At 39.0% G+C, this 16,870-nt stretch overlaps 1 long non-coding RNA gene across 1 annotated transcript in view; it reads right to left on the bottom strand.

Moving 5' to 3' along the window:
- LOC106947811 (uncharacterized) overlaps positions 1-16,793 on the bottom strand; it is a 26,840-nt gene extending 10,047 nt beyond the window's left edge. The window contains exon 1 of the long non-coding RNA XR_001425045.1: positions 13,096-16,793. This is a non-coding gene — a long non-coding RNA (uncharacterized LOC106947811). The remainder of the gene's footprint in view (positions 1-13,095) is intronic.
- Positions 16,794-16,870: the final 77 nt, after the last annotated feature.

The following is a 16,870-nucleotide window of genomic DNA, read 5'->3' as shown; positions in this document are numbered from 1 at the left end:
CTCGCCTCCCCCCCCCCCTGTCGTCTGTGGTTGGGTTGTTTCCCCCCCCCCCCCCCCCCCCCCTCTCTCCCTTCTCCCTCTCCTCACCTCCTATCCTTTTTGTGAGTGTGTTTGTGAGTGTGCATGCTGGTATAAAGTTTCCAGCGCACCTCTCTTGAAGCAGACCACCCACTCGGAGGACCAACAGAGTGACCGCGGGGAGGGAGCGGATAGACACCGGCGCGCACTCACATCATGCGCGGCTCCGTCCAAGATCAACTCTTCCCAATTTTCTCAGAATAGAACATGTTGTTGTCAGAGATGGGAGAGATACCACCGCAGCTGACATGCTAGCTCACAGCGAAGGATAACATCAAAGATGAAGGGTTCACCGCAAGACATTTTTATTAAAAAAATAAAAAATAAAATAAAATAAAAGTGGTGTCTAAAGGTGACACTGATGGTTTCTTGAAAACGCTTAAGTATTAAGCATAATCGAAGCTGGAGTCTTTAGTTATTCTATATGAATGCTTGACAATCATCCTACATTGGACTTCACTGTTACTGTTTGTGTTTAATGAATATGTTACTTAATTTATGGCGTTTTTACCATCTGGCTTCTTCAGAATGTCTTCATGATGCTATAAGCGGGCTTTCTTTACGTACGTCCATTCCAGTACCAGATTATTTCTAGAATGGAAATAATATTTTGTGAATGGACTGAACTTATGTAGCGCTTTTGCAATCATTTTTGACCACTCACACTAGAGTCACATTCGCACTCACAAACACACCGGTGGATAAAGTTAAGTGCCTTTCCCAGGGGGAGGTGGGGAAGGGACATGTGGCAGGAGGAAGCTGGAATCGAACCTACAACTTTCCGATTGCAAGACCACTACTTTACCCACGGAGTCTGTGGGTTTCTTTAGTTGAATGTGTAAAAAATGTACTATTAATTACTGGTGGAGCGTCATTACAGTGATTCTCAGAGCTGTTGGCTGAAAGCTTGGCACACACCTGCCGATGAGCTAAATTATGATGTGATTCTCGAGTCTCGTGCAAGATCCTCTGTGACTCCTGCTTAGGCCTCACCCCTTCAAGTAATTTCTATACTTATTTCGGCACACATTGCGCAACATGCTATTCTCTGTTGACAGATTCCAGGCAAAATGATTGAAATGGTGGTCAAAGTCCAAAAGAAAAAGCTTTAATAACTCAAGAAAGACAGTAGAAGCAGAGCTTGAGACCGGTTTTAAAAGACTTCCAATAAAAAGTCAGGCTCATTGGAGGCAAAGTAGAAACAAACGAGGAGGGGTTTAAAACTTTTGCACAGTACCGAATGTTTAGTTGACTTCACATATTTCTCACAATTTATTATTTTTTTGTTGTTGTAGTTGTTGTTTGAAGCCTACGCCGAAGCATATTATCAGTTGTTAGGGAGGTACGGCCACACACTCAGTGACTAATGTTGAAATGATGAGTACAAAGCACCATAAAGCAGCATGTGAATCAGCAAATTTCCTGGTAAAGGACCGTTAAAAGCGAACATTCTGGTAATAATTCATTTATTTAGACACAAATCCCAAGTCCTGACAGTAAGTCACCGTAGGTCATAGATACTCCCCACCACATGTAAAATAGATCCAAAGAAGAACCACTGGAGTTTCTCTGGCATCAGTCAGACATCTTTGAACCTGTGTAACAGGCATCAGAGGATATCACAAAAAACCTTTCGCTTTCGTACTCTTCCTTGCAGGTTCTGATCTTGATTCATTGGAAAGGAAAAAGAAGAAGAAGAAAAAAAAAAACAAAACATATCTCCAGTTTCCACAGCCTCTCTAATCACAGCAGTTTGTTCACTGTAACCAGCTGGACTGTAGTGAACAACTCCCCGACCAAACACAGAAGCTCTGCGACTTGTTTTCTCACATTCTTCATGGTTTCAGAGGACAGAGGTGATGGAGCATGTGATCATTGTTTAGTTAGTCATACTTTTGCATAACTGGAAGCTTGCTTGTTCCATAGCTGTAGTCGGCTGCAGCTATGGAATGTCATAAATACGTTATTTGCAGTCAGAGGCGGCCCGAAGCTTGTTTGGGGTCCTGAAGAGAATGTGATTTTGGAGCTATAAGACCACAACCTCTGGCCACCAATGGGACATCTAAAGCAACTTTTAAGTTGTACAAGCTCGACTGAACAATTACTTTGACTACACAGTGGAATGGGATTTTTCTTCACTGCACAATCCAATGCAATTTGATTCTTTCAAGGAATCAACAATATTTTTGAAAGTTTAAAAGAAATGTCAATTCTTTGGAAATTTTTGGAATAATTTTTCAATTGGAACAATAAGTACGTACTTGTAAATTCGAAGCTGGGAAGTTTCGTGTACATCCTGGACCTTTGAAGGCTCTAAGAAGCTGCTTAGATTGCACATCCCTTGGGCCGGCTTACCTTACATTACAATTTTGTTGCAATTTACTGAAGTTCATAACATATGCTTTCCTGTTTTGCTTTCCACTTCATCTCGGTGGAGGAAAGTATGCTTCAGAAATGTATGATTCAGCATTACTAAATGCTTATTGTATGTAGGAGGTTTTTAAAAATAATCACCCGAGTTATGAGCTTTATGTAGATTTACTGCTAGTTTAGCAATCATGTCTGTTGGAAAGGGCAACCATAAGCCTGGTTACCGCCCTTCCAGTTTATTTTTCAGTTTTGGTACCTTTAAAATAAATGTAAACATATTCTTGTAGTTATTTAAGCTTTACAGTTGATGTGCACTGTTTTTCTCTCCCAATCTTCACTTGTGTATCCGACGTCGCATTAGTAAGGAGTTATGAAACAAGTCGTGATTGCAGATTTTCTGCGTCTCTCCGAATGTGACCCCCCACCACCCCCCATGCTTTTTCACAGTCTATCGTAGAGAACCAGACGGGCAGCTGCTTCAGACACGGCTCAGTGGTTATCAATGGAAATTTAATTTCTGTGACAGCTCAGACGTTCTGAAGGACGCTGCTTAAGATCAGCCTCTGCGTGAACATAGTGCAAGGGGGGGAGGAATGAAATCCTGATTAGTTGTTCAGCATGAAAACAGAAAATTGGGCATGTAAAATGAACCGAGATGAAGATAATTCACATCAATAAAATAAGAAAAATAATCACTTTAGTTAGCCTCTTAACAGTCATGAGGTTATTTCCTGGTTTTATTTTTTTTACTGTTTTATTCTGTTTTACTAACTTCTTTTATTTTTGTCTTTTAGTTGTAAATCTCTGTAGTCACAAAATAATAAATAACAGTGCAACAAAGCTAAGCTCAAAATATTCCTCTGTTATCAAATGATTAGGCAAATGCAACTTGAAATGACTAAATCATTTAGTCAACAAAACCTTGAACAAAAAATAAAGAAAAAGTAGATCCTTACTGCTTCTGTAGAAAACAAGAGCAGGCGTAGCAGTCAGGTGTTGCTAATCAAACTAATATTCAACTAATCTGCGAGTGAATCTTCATTTAGCTATTGGGATATTTCCAGATAAATTCGAGTAAAAAAAAAAAAAAAACACCCACCACCGATAAAACCACACTTCCTCCAGCTTTCAAGACGTGGACATCCCACCAACTTCACGGCGAGCAAACAACATCGAAGAGATACTCTAGAGCCGTAGATCAGACTTTACAGCTCCCGGTTAGTGTGTAAAATGTTAAAGTTTATCATGGGACGTTTGGAAAATAACTGAACAGTCGTGTCTCATTTGGAAAGGTTCCAAAGTGGAAAAGAACAACCAGCAGCAAGCAAGCAAGCATATAACTTCAGGCCTGAAGCAGTACAGTAGAAACGTTTCACAAAACACGAATGGAAGCCAAGGAAGAGATGCTAAGTCATAAAGCACGGCAACACGTTTAGAGAAATCCCAGCGCAGCATGTAAGCTCATTATGCCGAGCATTCACGCATGGTGGTGATGAAATGACAGAGACGTTGCAGCAACTGAGTTCTAACTATTCTGCACAACAGTTTCGTCTCCATAAGGCAGAACATCAGCTCCAATGCCTGTGTCTATTTTGAGTCAAATAGCATTTAGCAACTCAAATCAACCTCATTTTTTCAATTTTGCACTTAAATCAGTTTAAGCGTTCCCTTAGGAAGGGAACGCTTCCTTACGTAAGGTGTCATTAAAATGACACCAGGTGTTGCGTCTACGTTTACACAAATAGCACAAGTAAAAACGTAATGAACACACATGTTTTCTGCTTGATCTACAGCAGCGTTTCCCAGGTCTGGTCCTCAAGGTCTGCATGACCTGACCTGCGTGTTGCAGATGTTTCCCTGCCTCAACACACCCCGTTCAGATGATCGCAATTCAGCAAAAGCCTGCTAATCAGCTATCAATTGAAATCATGTGTGCCGAAGCAGGGGGAAATGCCTAAAACATGCAGGGCAGCGAGGAACCAGGGTTGAAAAACACTCGTCTACGGTGTATGGATTTGTGCTGGCGGTGCGTACGATTCTAAAAATACTTCGATGATGTTTAAAGGCTAGAATTGGGTGCACGAGCTTGAGTTTCTTGTGGATCTTCTCCCTCTTGCACAAGGTCAGTTTTATATGTGCTGATTCAAATTTATACATACCACCTGCACTTGAATTTGGAATTATGTCGCTTCGTAAGATGGTGCAGCAGCAAAACCATGTGCAGAGGAAAACTCTGGCATATTTCTGACTGGATATTGGAGAACTCTTCCCAGCAGCAAAGGTAGAGCTCATTCAAAGTGCTTGAATCCCAGTAAAGACCCTGTTTTTTAAGGAAAAGCTTAAGGGTTTTGAAGCAGGGGTCATTCCAGAAGCTCAGTGTTTGCCTAGCAAATCTAATAGACGTTTTAGTTTGTGAGTTTGGACGACCTATAGCCGTGCCTGAGTTTCAATCATCTAAGCGGCTGATTTTAGGTGAATCTTTCTTCATCGTTTTATCCTGTTTGCACGATACAGCAGTACAGCTGGCAGTTGTACAGACCCTAAGCATGATACTGCCACCACCATGCTGTGGAGAAAGTTCCGTGTTCTTACACTTAGTTCTTAGACTGCGTTCCTCCGGACTATCATCCAGTCATTGTCTCTAAATTACTCGGTCTTTGTTTCATTTGACCTTTACCCAAAAGGAATTTGGTTTGCCCAAATGGGTAGTGACACATTTCAGTCATCCCTGATGGTGCCGATTTAGAAGCGGTTGATTTGTGAGCGGACAAACAATAAATTATTTATTCGTTGCTGGTGATGAGTGTGAGCATTTTGGTTTCATTTTAATAAATAGTTTGCAGACTTGTGCATATCTGCATACTACTCTCTGGATCTTTTCCCCGCATGTGAATTTAACAAAAACATCAGTTTGTCTGTACGCTTTACATCCTCATACCAATCTGTCTAAACACATGAGGGGGAAAAAAAAAGAAAGTCCTTCCATACAGCTTGCATTATTTGCAGGGATGACAGGTCAAACGGTAATTAAACGAAGATTTCAGATGTGGTTTCTGATTTGTTTTTCTTTTTTTTTATTGAATCGTAAAAAAAAAAAACCCTTAAAATAGAATGTGAATATTTTTTTTATCTTATATACCACTTGTAATTTTACTTTGATGCAGTTGAGCAGTCCAGGAAAGAGATCAGTTATCGACTGAAAGTGCATTCAGTTTTGCCACTGTGAACATGAACACAATGGCAAGAGATACAAATAACAAAACAAAACAAAAAAAAACCCCGCTTCACTTCAAAAGGTGCATCAGATCACGAGCAGAAGAAACGCATTAACCGAGGCTGAAAAGCAACTTGCTGTCGAACAGGTTGGGTTTCCAGGTATCCACCGTTTCTGGACAGGGTTGAAAGAAGAGTACGTTTTCTACCGCCGCGTAATTACTTCCTCTAGAAGTGTTAAGTATTTGATGAATTAATTATTTGCTAAGTGATAAATGTGAGTCTTGATCCAAAATGATGCTGATGAATACGGATGGTAGAGGAGCTTTAGTCAAGACAGCCGCCGTGTCTGCATCGAAGGAGTGAGGAGTTCTTCTACCACAAAGTTAACGTTTCTTTTCATTGAAATTATTCATTAAGTTCGTATGAGGTCAACCTGGAGAATATTTCTGTGCGTCGGCGTTCATTAATTTGCAGGCATAGAAACTTCACTGAAGACTCGGAGGAAGTTAAACAAGGATCTTGGTGTTGACAGTAGGAAAGACTCTTCTGTTTATCTGTTGACTTCACATCCTCATACCAGTCTATTTAAACTCACAAAGGGAAAAAATATGATGTTACTGACAGCTCAAATTATCTTCACTGATGACAGTTATGATAACAAACTAAACCTGTAAATTCAAAAGTCTAGTTTGCCTTTTTGTTTTCCTTTTCATTCAGTAAAAAAAAAAATAGCATTTATATATTTTTAGATTTTATATACCACTTTGTCATTTTGTTTTTGATGCAGTTTGGAAAAAAAAGCAAACTCTAGAGTGAAAGTACTTTCAGTTTTGCCTTGTGAATGTGAACAAAATAGCACATGGTAAAAAAAAGTGAATTCAAAATATTAGATGAAGAACAAAAGTAACGCAAGGCTGGAAACAATCTGCTGTCGAACGAGTCGAGCTTCCAAGGCATCCATCATTACAAGATTGATGGATCTTGTAATGATCCATCAATTGAAAGACGAGTAACTTTTCCGCCCTATGAAGAAGCTCCACGAGAAAGCAAAGTCAAGCCAAGATCTTTGCACTGACACAGAGAAAGTCATTGTATTCATCTAAATAAATCAAACTTCTCCATTTCATTTCCAATGAAATAAAGCTTGTGTAAAAACGGATCGCTTAGTGTTGTGGAAGAGTGTTTAAAACATGCAGTGTTGCATTTGAGACAACGCTGATGAAACTCCCACCTGTCTCAAAAAAACACCAGCTGCTTGTACGCACTTGTGTGTATTAATACACAAAAATAGATTTTGTCACAAAGGACTTTCTGGTAAAACAGAGGCTGAATAAATAATAGAAGGGATTTCAGTCTGTTCTGTTTTCTATAATTTCACAAAGAAACAGAAAAAGGGTTTAGAATTGTTTCATGAGAAATTTTTCAGTTTTGCCACTAAAGTCACTTTCTAACTTCGACTAGTCCATAACTTGTTTGGTTTAAACTTTAGTTCTAAGCTAAATTTTTTTCTGCTGATTTAACCCAAATCATTGCTAAGAACCAGCTAACGCTAACCTCCTACCTGCCATTTGGATTTCTTACCAACTCAATTTCTCCATGATGATCTGCCGTCTATCTATGTTTTTGCTCACAAGTAGCTCAATGGGCATTTCTCACTAATTTTATACTACAGGCTCTAGTCTATACCATAGGTTGTGTTTAAACAACTGATACTTATCTGAACAAATGTGACCTTCATGAAAAGTTTGGGTACATCGTGCAATACATCAATCAGGGTAACCTGCTCCTCACGTCAGACAAAAGTCTTGTTTTTAGACCTTGGCGCTGCTGCATTACATAGATTTACAGAGTATTAAATCCACTGTATTAAAATGTTTTTTTTTTTACTCATAAATTTCCAGTCCAAGAATGTACTTTTTTAAAAGTCTTACATTCACCAGACCAGCTACTTGTCTGAGACTACAAAATGCCCAAGAAGACACTCTCACTAACAGTTAGAAATATTTAGATCAGTGTCTTTTTGAAGACACGTCAACATGCAAAAATCAAACTGATTGACGTGGGAAATAGTGCACCACGCTCACATAAATACACACACACACTGAGATGTGTACTCTGCCAGCTAAATTAAAAGACGATCATTCTTTTTGGCTGTTGCCTAATTAAAAGCTTGCCCTAACCTGTCTGACCAGATACTATCCACTTTAACTAATCACTTTAAGTTTGTTTAACAACTAAACATGTCTAGCAGGTTGTGGAGTTCTCAGAGACTGACAGCCAGTGTTTCTCATTAACTCTCTTCCCCTCCTTCCTTCAGATTATCATATTATATGATGAGAGGCTCTCTGATGCCTGAATCCCCCTGATGCTGCCAAAATATCCCCTACCACCTACACAAAATTGCTGAACGCAACTAATCAAGCACACAATTGCACAGAAAAGCGGAGGATCACACATGTGATGAGCTTCTTTCTTCCCCTCACTTTTTTTTTTTTGCAGCTGTGCGTCATTTGAAGTAAATTGTATGAAACCTGGTATTCATAACTGTTGGCCATGATTCCACCCTGGAGTCCTACTAACATCATAATGGTTTAATCTGTGCGGTCCTGACCCGGGTCTGTTGTTCACATCTGACCTGAGTGGGAGAGAAGACGATCGTTCAGCGCACACAGCATCTGTGAGCTATTGTTTCTTTCCTCCTATCTGTCTTTCTATCTAGCTAGCTATGTAGCTAGCTAGATCTAGCTAGCTATGTAGCTAGCTAGATCTAAGTAGCTAGCTAGATCTAGCTAGCTATGTAGCTAGCTAGATCTATGTAGCTAGCTAGATCTAGCTAGCTATGTAGCTAGCTAGCTTTATAGCTATCTAATGACAAATTACTTTCCACAGGACAACATTGTTTGGCAAAACACAAATCTGTTATTTCAGGAAGAGGAAAGTCATTATTGAACATTTCAGTAGAACATGGCGGTGGTAGCATAATGTGCGGCTGCTTTTCTTAATCAGGGAAGGTGTTCAGAGTAAGAGGACGGATAGAGCTAAATACAAGTCAGACCATGAATAAAACCTGTAAGAATCGACAAAAAAATAAAAAATAAAATAAAAGAAATAGGGTCTAGGATGAAAGTTCACCTTTTAGCAGGATGACGGGGCCCTGAATTTTCAGCCGGACCTCACACACGTTGCAGTAGCCCAGCAAACCTCAGACCTACATCTAATTGGGAATTTGTGGCTAAAACCCAAAAATAGTTGTTCTCAGACGCTCTCCATCCAGTCTGACCGAGCTTAAGATGCGTTTGTGTTGGGAACAAGAACGGACAAAAACCTACACATGCAAAAACCGGCTGAGAACAACTCCCAAAAGCCGCTGTCTCTGAAAACCGACGTGTGAGTCACGGCGTAGCATCTAGGAAAGATGGCAGCTCGGTGTCAGATCCCCTCTCTGACGCTCTCTCATGCCACGGGACTGGAAAGCGACTGCATGACGCCCGCTGAGAGGTTCTCCACACCTTTGTGCAAAGAACAGCTTATAAGAAGGACCTAATTAGCCGGTGTCAAAAGTCCACCCTTATCTGGACAGGCCCTCTCTCCTGGCCAAGCGAAACCATATTTCACGTCAAAATGAGTGGCTGACATTTTCCAAACAATTCTTCACGTATAGCCTTGTCGTTGCGGGGATGTGAAAGAATAATAATAATAAAAAAAACACGACAACTTTGGTTAATCATTCCACATCGTCTAGGATCCAGCCCTTTCTTTGACAGATAAAATATATGACCAACCGGGGGGGGGAGGCACAGTGATAGGAAGGGGTTTGGTTTTTGTTCTGTTTTTTTCTCATGTTGCTTTGCCTCCGTCTAAAACCAGATTCTTCAGAGCCGAGTCTCTAAACAGGCGATAACAAGACGCAAACCTCCAGGTATATCAAAGCAAAAGCCTCCGTATTAAAAGAAGACTATAAATATAATCATTAGACCGATGATTACACGTACAGAGAAGGTGTGTGTTTGTGCACGCACGCACGCGCGTGAGCGAGTGTGAAGGTTAAGTGCTTGATTAAAAGAGTGTGTCAAACGTTGCACATAAGAAGGGTGGAGACTCCAGACATTGTGGAGACAGAGGTTATAAACTTGGCAAAGCATTCTCTCACGAAACTCCATTGTTAGGCCACTGTTATATTTCAGATGACTAATGTTTCATGATCTGTCAGGACTCACAGTAGGCGTTAGATTTATTGCGCTTGAGCTGAATTCGTTGAATTGGTAAGTTTGGGTCCCCAAAGAGGGAGTTTGCCGTATGGAGCTGATTGGGATTTTTTTTTAATTCGTGTATATAAGGTTGGGAAAAAAAAAAAAAAAAACATATATAGGCTCTTCCTGATGTCCAAATTTATTCAAACACTTGGTATTTTTTACAAGTTTTTTCTTCTTAAAATCACAAACTTTCCACGTATTTTATTGGGATTTCACACGATAGACCGCCAAAGAGTAGTGAGTTGTGTTGTGGAAAAGGCAAATTGCAAATAAAGATTTCAAGAGTATGGGAAGATGTTTATACAGGGACCCCGGTAGGTTAACTTTATGGACAAACCTTTTACATCTTCAAGAATTTTGGGAATGCCAAAAAACTCAAACTTATTTGGGCTGGCTATTAAAGAGACTCGGATGTAAACTTTAACAGCTCCATTTTCACATATGAACAAACTGGATTTGAGTGACTGTAGCACTTTCTATCAGAGGTTTATGCTTTCTGATCGCAATTAGGTGCACCGGATGTCAAATTGAAAGGAGAGCCTAATATTTTGGCACGTCACCTTTTCAAATGTTTATTTACAACAAAGGATCTAAAAACCAATCCATCATTTCTCTGTGATCCGTCCACAGTTGAAACCAGAAGTTTTGATGCACCCAAGAACATTTTTTCCTCACCAACGTAAGTTAAGCCGGGGTAAACTTCTCTTCTTTTAGATTACATAGGATGACCTAAGTTACTTCTATTTGCCAAATTCACAAAAATAAGATTAGAATATGTCACAGATTTAGTTATTTATTCAGATGTTTACATACTTGACAATATAGGGAATCCCAGATGATGTCACGGCTTTGGAAACGTCTGATAGGCTAACCGTCACATTTGAGCTAGCTGGAGTAACAATGCATGTATTTTAAAGTCACACTTCAAATACACTGCTTCCTCGTTTGACACAATTAGAAAGTCGAAAGTAACCAATCAAAAATATCTAGATATCTATATTTATTTAGATGTCAATATCTAGAAAGATATATTTTTATATATTACTTTTTTTTTTTTTTACCATTTTCTTCTTTTTTTCAGTTTTAAGCCTCGGATCATGCTGCTAAAATAAGTCATGCATTTCTCTGATGACTTTTTACTATATAAACGAAACAACAAACTGCTGGTTGTCACGGTAACAGAATTAGAAAGGAAGACATTTCAAGGAAATAATAATAATTCAATGCTTTTGTTGGTATTCACCAATTTGAAAACCAAGTGATATCCAATTAAATTCTTGTTCTTGAAAACAACAAAAATAATAATAGTGGAAAAACCACCACCAACAACAAAAGTTTTCTCCTGTCTTTTACACCAAGATGACAAATAATTGGTTACTGTCACAATTTAACTCATGTCAATTTCGTATTCCTGGAAAGCTTAAATTTAATTGAATGTTCAGGTTTCAATCCTGAAAAAACAAACAAACAAACAAAAACAAAAACAAAGAAAGGCTGACAGACCGAACTAAATAATCTGTTCTTAGGAAATTCTTAAGAACAAGAACATAAAATCTGAGAAGTAGGGAAGAAAAACAAGTGGTTTAAAAACTCATCAAGAGAACAAGTTACTGGAAACAAAGAACAGGTGAGAGGTGTGGCCAGCTGAGAAAACAGACTGGAATAGCTGAAAATAACAGGTTACCAAAAAGGTCTTTGAAAAAACTAAAAAAAAACAAAACAAAACCTGCTATTCTGATGAGATTGCAAAGCCCACAAATGAAACCTCTCTTCTTTTTTTTTCTTCTTTTTTTTTATCATTCCCCATCACAGCGGTTCAAGCGTTCGGCGTCTGAGGGTTTTCCTATAAAACAGTCTCTATTTCTTTCACTTCGTTACGTTTAACGACGCAGAAAATAAATGTTTGACCTTGGTTTAATGTCTTCTGATACCAGTCAGGGCTCTTTGATTGTGTCGTAGTGAAAACTTTTATGAAGCTAAAGAAAGACAGCAGAGAGAATGGGATTTGGTAGGAAAAAGTATTGACATCTGTTTAAGATGACGAGTCATCAAGGTTCGTTAAACAGGCAAAACATTGGTTGAAAGTCAAACGCTTTAAAAAAAAAAAGACTCATGATTCATGCTGCTGAAAGCTCTGCTTTTGGGACTTGAGACAAACGATTGAGACGCAGTTGACAACAGAAGTCTGGACTTTCAAAATGCTTGACTAAATATATTTATTTATGTGTTTAGTTGTTAGAAAACGTGTTCATCTTTACTGGCTTCTATGAATTCATTTTCACACAACCTTGATTTCTAGAAGAGCATGCTATAAGCTGGGGTCATGAACTATGTAAGTATATATTTTAATGCTTTGTTCAGTGCAAAACTGTAGCGCGTTATCACATAGAGATGCTCTCCTTGGTTTCGCATGTCGATTCTTGTCTTTTTCAACTAAGAATCCTTTAAATAAAACGGGAATTTTCTGAACTTTAACTCGTCTTGCATCCTTTTCTGCCCTCTTGTCTTCATTTTGGTGAACATGATGTTCAACCCTCGCTTTACTGAATCAGGATTTCCTGTTTTTTTCACATATTTGGGAGCCTGAGATTAAGAAAGAACACACCAATTATAAATGAAGTAAATTTATAATAAAGTCTATGCATAAAGGATTAGCTTTTGACAGTTTTACGAATTAAGGGTACATGTGGTAGATTTTCTTAAAGCAGGACTTTTAATGTTTGCGTCTCTATTTGTAGAAAGTCAAAGTTTAACGTGTTTGCTTCTTACTCCCGTACAGGCTTAGTTCCTGTCTTTCTTCGAAAGTGTCACGGTCTGTCGGTCTCCCGTTCTGCTTGTTTTACTGTGAAAGACCAACATCATCATCATCGACGCTAAAATGTCCCCAAAGCGGGACGAGGCGATTAAAGCCACGGCTGCAGATCAATAAGGCTTGTTGTTACAGGTCTGCGTGCTGCTGCAGTCGCTTCTCCTGGAGGTGACCTCCTCCGGTCCGACTTCTCCTGTTTGCCTGTTCTTCTCAGGAGCTGTTTGTGGTTGTTTGAACCCCAGAGACGAGCTGCCAGTCGGCTCCTCTGATCTTTTCATTGTGTAACTTCACCACGGGCCTCCCAGTTCTGTACAAATCATTGTGATTCTTGCTTTCAGGCATGGGAGAGTCTGCTTCAGTCCTCACCACCTCTCTCTCTCTCTCTCTCTCTCTCTCTATCACGCACACTGTCTCTACCACTCTCTGTTGGGGGCAGGAATAATATTTTCTTTGAAAGCTTCTTCAGCTTTGAAGATGGAAAAACAAGACATTATTATTATTATTATTACTATAATTATTATTGTTAAGTTATTATTGCCTTTCTTTCCTGGAGGTTAAGTTATCTCCAGTTTCTAGGAGCTTTGCTGGACAGTCTGTTATTGAGCATGTCATCAATAAGGCAGGAAAATAATCCAGTTACAGTCTCACTGTAATGCTCAGGCCAGTTATAATCAGTTTAACCTCAGTCGGGATCAATAGACTGACTGGGAGAAAAGAGGAGGAAATTAGGATTTGCTGCCCTCTGCCGGTCCACTTTCACATTACATACAAAAGAATTTGCTTCAGCTCTGCAGCTTTGTGAGGGAAACCAGTTGCTTCCAAAGCTGTAATTTAACCCCGAAAACCTTTAAATAAATAGGTCAAAATGTCCTGGTGAGGTTGTTCTCACGCAGTATCTTTTAAACACAAAGTTGCAGCTATTTCATGTTTCAGCTATTTACCTGAAAATGTTTTGTTGGTATTGCATCATTTCAATATTTTAGCGAGCCTGTCGTGGCTTTTTCAAAAGTTAGTATTTGGTGTTTTTAATCCAAGCTTCCATTAGTAGGTCAAATGTGGCCCGCGTTCACTTCCAGTGGAATTTCATTGGAATATTTAGAATATAGACTATTTGTGACTGCAAATAAAATGACTACATTGAACGTATTATCGCCTACATAATTAGGCATACATGGTGAGGATAAGATACGGTGGCACTGGTTTCAAAATCTAAAAGTCTGTTGATTTACAAAGGCATTCTTTGTCTTTGTCGTCCTCAAAATACCAAATGTTTTCTCTAGTTTGTAAAAAGCTTCAGCTTTTCAGTCATTTCCATTGTCTTGTATTTCCCAAAGAGACAACAGAAGAGCAGGGGCTATTGAAATATCCAATAAATGGCTGTCAAATAGAATGAGCAGCATAGGAAGACTGAAAGAGATTTCTGTACACAACCCAGAAAACATAAAGGCTGCATGTTTTTCATGTACATTGGCTGCAACACAAAGAAGCCCCATTATGAAGCAAAACGTGAAAAAGCCGCATCTCGGTGCATCACGGTGAATAGGAGGGTCACTCGATGCTGCTCCGCTCTCTTTTTGCAGCTGGGGCTGATAACAATATTTTATTTAAAAGAAAAAGAACTTCAAAAACTGCCCTTTTTCCACCCTTTGAATATGTTGCCAAGCAACCCTGGTTTACAAAGACCCCTGTGAATAATATATGCTTTGAAAGGAGTAGAACTGAAAGGAGAATTGTCCACTCAAAAAGAAAAAAAAAATGATGTTCAGTAACATCCACATTGGCTGCAGATTAGGCATCTATTTTATTTTATTTATTTCTATCCAACAGCTTCATATTTACTGCTCAGCATTGGTGCAACAACTACGACAAAAAAAAAACAATCACTTTATGTCATCTTAAAGGCTTTCTACATTCACTCCAGTCTGTTGGTAAAAATAAACAAAGCATCCATCCATGATTTTTATTTCGTATGTTGAAAAGGTAAATAGCATAATAATCAGTCGGTACACATTGTGATTTTGTCTTTTAGTGTTTTTCTATATTTGTCTGGAACCCAGTTCATGGACGAAACGGACGGCTCAAAAGTGAAAAAAACACTTTTTTTTTTCCTCTCCTTTTTTCAGTTTTAACAAACTGTGCAGTTTGTGGCAGTGTTTGCCAAAGACAGGATGTAAAGATGGTTAAGCCCTAATTAGAGGTTTTAAGGTATCTGTGTGTCAAATTTTAAAAGCTTGTTAATAGAAAAGATTTTTGAGAAAAGGTGAAAATGTTGAGGACAGCAGCCATGTATACAGGGCTTTGTAAAAGTTTTCATTCCCCTCAACTTAGTCTTTTTTATTATTACAACCACAAACTTCGATACGTTTTGTGAGATGAAACCAACGTGAATTAACTTCATAACTGTGAGGTTTGTTTTCATTTTTTTGTACATATTAAACAGAACATTGGTGAACAAACAGCATCAGGGAGAGCAAGCAACACAGCAGGCATGCCAAGGATAAAGGTGTGGAGACGTTTAATGCAGGGTTAGTTTATAAAACAGTTCGATCAGCTTTGAACAGCTCATGGACCAACGTTCAATTCATCATCTGGACATGGGGGGGGGGAGCACAATTGGTGCTAAAAAAAACAAAAACAAAAAAAAACTTACTATCCAAGGTTTGTGGCTGCAATGTGTTGAGTTGTGAAGTTCAAGATGTGCAAATGCTTTTGCAAACTTTCTTTAATCCTTTCTATACGCAGACCCAGGGGGTGCTGAACATTTTTGCTTCATGTCATATCTCCTTTTTTTCTTTCTTTCTTTCTTTTTGGCAATTGAGTGAAAACATTTGCCTATGATGTAATATCAGACATTGTATTAAAATCATGAGGTGACATGAGAGACGCGCTCCCTCGGATAAACAGTGTTAGTTGGTGGCAGTCCGAAACATTCATTTTTACAAAGTCCAGCGGTTCACACGCACAAGAGTAACAACAGCTATGATCAGGATTAGTGAGAGGATAAAAAGAAATCACAATCTTCAGTCTGAGACGGAGTGATTATCAACATGAAACCAAATTACAAACAATCGTCCTTCTGTCGCAGATCTACTCTTTCATTTTCACCCTTTAATCATTTGCGATTTTTCACATATATGTTATTCATTTATCTACCTATATTTACACATCTCACCTACACAACCAATGTGTATTTGGTTTTTCTTTTTTTTTTTTTTTTTGCCCAAAATTAAAAACATCTTACTAGCTTCAGAGCTTTCAAAGTGCAAAACTGTGAAGGGAGTGATGGAGGGGAACGAGGGGGGGGAATGAACGAGTGAATCACTCAACGAATGCCGTCGTATCACTGTAACATCATGTATTCACACACGGAACCATGCTGACACAATACTTTTCACACATATAAAATTCTTCACAACGTTTTCCCAGCATGACAACAGGAACGAAGCCCCACCATGTTCAGCCAAGCTAAGCGAGTCATTCTTCAGACGGCAATATGGCGCAGTTTTGTTATGTCACATCAAAGTCAAACCACGACTGGCATCATCTTAACCTGATTGCCTCTAGACCCGGTTTTGCCCCCCCGCTTCCACAGTGAATCTGGCCAAACGTCACTGTCTGAACGCAGCCCTGAACGGCGGCCAAGTCTCTACTCACTGCCTGGCAACGCCGGAGCGCTCGGACGTTTTCCGCCCTCTAAAACTCAGCTGTACCTCACTGTGAAGCAGGAGGAGGGAAAGGACTCCTGCCAAAAGCAATGGGACTGGCAATTAAATGCTTAGTTGGGTTTAAACAGTGTAATGAAGTTATGAGTTAAAAAAAAAATTAAGAAGAAATCAATGTAATGAAGAATTTATGTATATAAAAATAAAATCTAACAGATCGATCATTTGAATTAATCAGTTAATCTCCTAAAATGAACCACACAGAGCCTTCCAAAACGTATTCACACCACTTGAACCGTTTCACATGATGTCAGATTACAAGCCCAAAACTCCAAACTGGGATTAAACAAACCAACACAAAGTAGTGTGTAAGGAAAGGAAGGAAAATGATGCATAGTTTTCAGTACACCCCCCCCCCCCAAAAAAAAAAAAAACAAAAAAAAAAAAAAAAAAAACAAAAAAAAATATACGTACTTTTTAAT

The sequence above is a fragment of the Poecilia latipinna genome, unplaced genomic scaffold (assembly GCF_001443285.1).
Source record: "Poecilia latipinna isolate Pla-1442-1.1 unplaced genomic scaffold, P_latipinna-1.0 Scaffold256, whole genome shotgun sequence".
Classification (NCBI taxonomy): domain Eukaryota; kingdom Metazoa; phylum Chordata; class Actinopteri; order Cyprinodontiformes; family Poeciliidae; genus Poecilia; species Poecilia latipinna.
This window is presented reverse-complemented; position numbering and strand designations above follow the sequence as displayed.